The sequence below is a fragment of the Cucurbita pepo genome, chromosome 16, assembly GCF_057944985.1.
Source record: "Cucurbita pepo subsp. pepo isolate OVF chromosome 16, ASM5794498v1, whole genome shotgun sequence".
Taxonomy (NCBI): domain Eukaryota; kingdom Viridiplantae; phylum Streptophyta; class Magnoliopsida; order Cucurbitales; family Cucurbitaceae; genus Cucurbita; species Cucurbita pepo.
Window position 1 is genome coordinate 6,889,387 of NC_141813.1, and position 7,033 is coordinate 6,896,419.

A 7,033-nucleotide genomic window follows, 5' to 3' on the forward strand; every position below is an offset into this window, starting at 1 on the left:
CGACTTCAAGAGGGTAACCAATTGTAGGATTGGGTCTAAAAATGTCAAATAGGGTTAAAAACCGATATCCTGAGTCAAAAGTGCCAAATATAAGTCGCAAGACAAAGTCGAATAAAGTTTTAGGCCCGAGATTTGGTAAGGAAGACAAAACGTTGAATTTTCGAACCCTCTTAGGTCTGAGAGGTTAGGCCCTTACGAACCAAACAAACACCATAAACGAGATTTGGGGGAGGAGGAGACTCGAAAACGGAGGAAAAAGGAGGAAAAAGGACTACGAAACGACGTGATTGAGGAGAGAGAGAGAGTCACCGAAAAATTCTCTGGTAATCGGGGTGAGGGAGACGAAGTCTGGCCCGAGATCCGACTCACGACCCACAGGCAACCCTAACCGAGGTGAGGGGTGGAGAAGATGAAGTCCACCGGTCAGACCCAAACTCGAATACTCGCAACCTCATTATAGCCAAGCAACCCCATACCTAGTTTGCTTCAGTAACCTAAAATACAAAGCTTCGGCCCAACAATGCAGTAAGATACCCACTAGCAACCAGTCCAGTAGTCTAGTTCCTCTGTGCTTGGCCCAAAAACCCACATTCAAACCAAAAATACACCGAACACGGCCCAGCCCATGATCCACTACACAAACTCGTGTGCCCACATGAACATTCAAGACCCGTGCCTCAACCCACTTCGCGACCTGCTCATGTGTCAATGTCCCTCAACGACAGGGTCACTACTACATACACCGGCCCCTTTGGCTTAGCTTCTCGAAATTCTAGGCTAAAAATGACATATTTGGCTCGATTTGACATTTTTTACCACCAACCTTTACGTTTTTTATCTTTCTAAAGCTGATTTTTTTTTTTAACATAGGTAATTATGAGACCGTTAATAGAGGGCCTAGTGGACAATTTCTCTAAATTCTAAGATGATGGACGGTTATGTCAAGGACGCCAGTGTATTCCAGTAATGGAGGAATTAAGGAGCCTATGTATTCCACCAGTGGGGGAATTAAGGAACGAGATATTGATAGAGGCTCACAACTCATCATTTGCTATGCATTCAGGTAGTACAAAAAATCAGAGTGTCCTTGAGATTTGGGCGTAATGGTAAACTTGAACAATACTAACTTTTGTAGAAGCTTGGAAAATCAGGTCGTGGCAATTTTAAATCTCTAGTGAGTTCAATTGATTTCAATAATGATAAGATTGTATTTTTATTTTACCTTTATTTGAGTTGTCAGAAGTGGGATTTGAACGCACACCCTCTAATCCCGCATTGGTTGGAGAGGGGAATGAAGTATAACTTACCAGAGTCTTTAAACATCTCTCCGGTAGGCTTGATTTAAAATGATTCTGACCGCGATATATAACGGAAAAAAATGGACAATATTTTTTAGCGGTTATAAAAGGGAATGAAACATTCCTTCTAAGGATGTGAAAACCTCTCCCTAGTAGACTCGTTTTAGAATTGTTCGGTTGATGGTGATACGTAATGGACAAAATCGAACAATATTTGTTAGTGGAGGGGATTGTGAGATTGAACATAGGTTGGAGAGGGGAAGAAACCTCCCTCGTAAGGATGTGGAAACCAGTCCCTAATAGATGCGTTTTAAAACCGTGAAGTTGACAGTAATACATAACAAGCCAAGGCTAAATATATTTACTGATGGTGGGCTTGAGCTATTACATTAGCTGGAATAGCTCAGTTGGTTAGAGCGTGTGGGCTTTAACAACAAGGTTTGGGCTTGAGCTATTACAAATGATTAGCTGAATAGCACAGTTGGTTAGAGCGTGTGGACTTTAACAACAAGGTCGGAAGTTCTACTAATATGAATAAATTTAATAAAAGAATAGCACTTTATAAAAGATATCCTTTCTGAGTAAGTTGTCTAAAGTGGGATTTCAAGCCACGCACTCTCACAAGGACCAAAACTTGACTCCTAATGCCATCGACCACTCAACCATCCTAACTATTTGTTGTGAGACCTAACATTGTTTGAAGAGAGGAATCAAGCATTCCTTATAAGGGTGTGGAAACCTCTCCCTAAAAGACGCGTTTTAAAACTTTTAAACTTACGACGATACGTAACAGGCCAAAACAAACAATATCTACTAGCAATTGGAGAGGGGAACAAAACATTTCCTATAAGGTTGTGGATATCTCTTCCTAGTAGACATATTTTTAAATCGTGAGGCTGATAGTGATACGTAATTAGCAAAAGTAGACAATATCTGAAAGAGGTGGGTTTGGTTTGTAACAAATTGTATTAGAGCTAGTCATTGGGTAGTGTGCCAGCGAGGTTGCTGGGAACACAAGGGGGTGCCCACCTTGGTTGGGGAAGGGATGAAACATTTCTTATAAGCATGTGGAAATATCTTACTATTAGACGTGTTTTAAAACCATGAGGTTGACGACGATATGGAATGAGTCAAAGTAGACAATATCTAGGCTAATATTCATAAGTTGTTGGAATAGTTTAGTTGGTTAGAGCGTATGATTGTTAATGTTAAGGTCGGAGGTTTAGCTCTCTTTTTAGCAATGGGAATAAATCATTCCATTTTAGTATGTGGAAAAATTTAACCCTCTAACCAAAGTGGACAATGTCATATAATTATGTAGGTTCGTGATTCCTTACATTGTTACATAGTCTTAATCTAGCATTCTTAATAATAATATTGTGTTCTTTATAGGGGTAGCTTCAATACAAAAACATAATGTAAAAAATATTTTCGCATAAAGCAGTTACATCATGCATATTCTAGTGACTCTAGGTCCCTAGAAAACTAGGGTCGTTACATATAATCTACACCTAAACTTTCTATAACCTAGAGAAAAACCTGTGGCAACTCACTCGATCAAGGATTCGATTACCACCTACAAGTAGGTTACTTATTTAGTTGCACTAGATATTACTTTTCCTTTTTGGGTGATCACTAATTGTTAGTTAAGGTCACAGAGGAGGGTCGTTCCGAGCTGTCAGTTCTATGTGTACAAGTTGTTGTCCTTAGTTTTTGAATCTCGTTCCAATTTTTATCAAATTTTTTCTTTTTCACGTCAGTTCTATGTGTTACGAGTTGTTGTCCTTAGTTTTCGAATCTCGTTCCAATTTTTATGAAATTTTGTCTTTTTCAGGATGTGTCATGAATAATGATTTGAAGTCTTGAAAATTGAGTTATTATAGTTGTGCTTTGAAGTCTTTAAAATTGAGTTATTACAGTTGTGCCCTATTTAGCTTATCCAAGCTATTCCCGACCATTGGTGCCGCTGATTTTAACTCTTTTAAGCATACCAGAAATCTGGTAATTTAGTTATGCTCTTACCATTTCCCCTACTATGGATTCAAGTTGCAATAGGTGAGTTGGCGAATATGTAATATATGACTATATAGCTCCTGGAAGATCAGATGACTTGCAACTTGAGATTAGTTGGCGAATATCTTACAAAAAGACAAAAACCTACAAATATATATATATAAATATATATGTATATTATGAGTCAGTTAATAGTGGGCCAAGTAGACAATTTCTTTAAATCCTAAGATGATGGAGGGTTATGTCAAGGACGCCTATATATTCTAACAATTGAGGAATTAAGCAACGAGATATTGATGGAGGCTCACAACTCACCATTTACTATGCACCCAGGCCGGTACAAAAAATCACAGTGTCCTTGAGATTCAGGCGTAAGGGTAAACTTGAAGAACACTAAGTTTCTTAGATGCTTGGAAAATCATGTCGTGACAATTTTAAATCTCCAGTGAGTTCAATTGATTTCAATAATGATATGCTATTGTATTTTTATTTTACCTTTATTTGAGTTGTCAGAAGTGGGATTTGAACCCACGCGCTCTGATCCCGCATTGGTTTGAGAGGAGAATGAAGAATAACTTATAAGTGTATGTAAACATCTCTCTAGTAGCGTGTTTTAAAATTGTGATTTTGACGACGATTTGTTACAGGTAAAAATGGACAATAATTTTTAGCGGCTGGAAATGGGAACGAAGCATTCCTTAGAAGAGTGTGGAAACCTCTCCCTAGTAGACTCGTTTTAGAATTGTAAGGCTGATGACGATACGTAATGGGCAAAAGCAAACAATATTTGCTAGCGGTGAGTTTGGGCTATTACAAAAGCTATTAGAGTTAGTCACCAAGCGGTGTGCCAGCAAGGACGCTGGGCCCCCAAGGAGGGTGAATTGTGAGATCCAACATTGGTTAGAGAGGGGATGAAACATTCCTTATAAAAGTGTGTGGGCTTGAGCTATTATAAATAATTAGCTGGAATAGCTCAGTTGTTTAGAGCGTGTGGCCTTTAACCACAAGGTTGGAGGTTCAAACCCTACTTTTAGCTATGGGAATAAGTCTACCTACTCCAAATTAACGGAAGGTAAATTAGAGGTGAGTTAGTGACGGGTTGTAGGTGTCATCCTTTTGATTGTTAATATTGCTTTATCATGTATTAAATTACATGATGCACTATGAGACTGAGTATTTTTAAGATACAACCCTAGCCAATGTTAAGGTTCAAACCCTACTTTTAGCTATGGGAATAAGTCTACCTACTCCAAATTAACTGAAGGTAAATTAGAGGTGAGTTAGTGACGGTTGTAGGTGTCATCCTTTTGATTGTTAATATTGCTTTATCATGTATTAAATGACATGATGCACTATGAAACTGAGTATTTTTAAGATACAACCCTAGCCAATGTTAATGATGATGAACGTATGAAGGCGTTGTGTCATAAAGATGTTCTAAAGATGAAAAACCCTAGGACCTCATGCATTTTGTGTGTACATATACATCAAGATACTTCCCATTTATGATGATGAGTACGGATGCTTACACTACGATGATAATCATCATCATGCCTTGCATGGCACTCAGGGGCCTTGCAAATATCTCAAAACTCTCGGTTTACATATATTAAATTCCTATCAAGTTTCATCACTCACCCGATACCATAATCTTGTTCTAAGGCCGGAGAATAGTAGGAAAGACACTAGTGGTGGTTCATGAGGAAAAAGGAATTTGAACTACAAAATGTTAGTATTCAAACTCATTGAGTTTTAATGCTTTTCAACGTGCTAGCTAATTTACTAAATTGATGTACTTAGAGTGCCTAAGATCCAAATTGCTTCCGCTCGTGTTATAGTAACACCATCAAAATGAACCTAAACTGACAACATAATTTATGAACAAACGAAACAAAAAGATATTTAAAAAGAGAGAAAACCCAAAAAGTAGCAAGTTCCCTCAAACACCGAAAATGGATAGCCATTGACCACGAGAAAAACACACAAAATGGAAGAAAGAGGGTGCCAATGAAGGAGTAGGGAAGCAAATGGGAAGAAGAAATATAAGGGAGATGGGGGGCTTTGGAGGCTTCAAAGGTAGATTATGGCAGGCAAAAATATCTCTAGATGCACTAAATTTTGTCACGTAGCATACATTGGCTAACAAAATAAGCAAGCGTCGGAAAATCTATCAATTTCTTTCGATGCTTGTCAATTTAGTTGACCTTGTCCATGAAATTTTATGCTTTCAGAGAGATATTTCTTCTAACCATGGTAAACCAAATATTGATTCTCATCTTTACTGCATTTCCATTTATCGCATAACAAATTATCGGAAGATTTAGAATATGAGTATTGTAGTCTACTAATTCTCGTACAGTTCCTGACCGACGTGGTGTGTGCTAAGTTAGGAACAATGAGTATTCCTAACATTTGGTATATATGATGTTACATGCTGCCAAAGAAATTAGTTGACGGATTGTAATTGATTGAGATTGAGTCTTACGTACGAGTCCTAAAATTCTAAATAACCATATACAAGTAACCTATAAGCGAGAGGTAGTTGAAATATGTTACTAACTTACAAATGATCCTAAAAGAAACTAGGAATTAATTGAGAATAAAACTTAATAACAACTAGAAAGATAAGTAATAAACTTGTGAATGACAAGTAAGCTATTTATTGAGTAAATTAATTACTCATCAAGATTATTTTAATTTTTTTGGCCAAATAAGAAGTTGCAGGCCAATCGAGGATGAGACCAGCAGGTTGAGACAACAAGGAATCCGTTTTTGAGTCGGTTTTAAGTACATGTGCTTTTGTTGTTGAAAACTTACTTTGAATATTTTGTGTTGTAAAGTATACTTGATTCACATGTTTTACTTGTCATGTATGAAATTTTTTGTTTTATGACCGATTTTCGAAGCAAAATATCTATGTTAGTTGTAACTCATGTGAATCGAGCAGTCGATGAACAGGTGTTATAGAAGCATTGCTCGAGAACTATGCGGTAACAGCGGGGATCGTCCCAAGGCATCACGTCGTGTCTGTTTATTTTGAATTTCTACATTTAGTTTTTAATTGTTTGCTGACTATTGGTCAAGGTAAGAAGCGCTACTCGAGAACTATGTGGTCACAGAGGGTGTCGTCGCAAGGAATCCAGTCGTCTGTTTATTTTAAATTTCTACATTTCTTTTTGAGTTGTTTGTTGGTGGCCGGTTGAGGTAAGAAGCTGCAACACCCCAAAAATAAAGCAAAGCCACCCATGTAAGACCGAAAGGATCCAATAAAAAAGTTAAGAGGATTAAGCAAGGAAGGGTCTTTAGCAAGTAATTTCTATACCCTAATGAGTAACTGTAAGGAATAAGGCCTTTGGAAAAGTATTGAGAATGAAAGCCTAAGCAAAAGGACGAAAAGGTCACTTTCCAATTTTTAAGAAATTTTTTGGATATTTAATTCCTTATCTAAGGGAATTTCAAGATGCTCAAGGACCCAAAAATGACCAACAAGAGATGAAGAAAAGTTTAGGAAAATTATGAATTTTTTTGGGAAAAGTAATAATAAAATATTTTGAAAGTGGCAAATTATCAAATTACCGTGATGATATGGATAATTACGAAAGATCCATTCTGCTAAAAATAAAAACCTCTACATGTGACCATCTGCACAAAGACCTTCGAATCTGAAAATCGTGTCGTTGGATTTTCCCCAAATTTGGATACAATCTAGAACATTCAAAGAT

The 7,033-nt window shown here is 37.3% G+C and overlaps 1 non-coding gene across 1 annotated transcript; it reads left to right on the plus strand.

The window, feature by feature from the left end:
• The first annotated feature begins 4,273 nt into the window (after positions 1-4,273).
• TRNAK-UUU (transfer RNA lysine (anticodon UUU)) lies at positions 4,274-4,347 on the plus strand. The gene has a single exon. It is a non-coding gene; the product is annotated as a tRNA-Lys (tRNA).
• Positions 4,348-7,033: the final 2,686 nt, after the last annotated feature.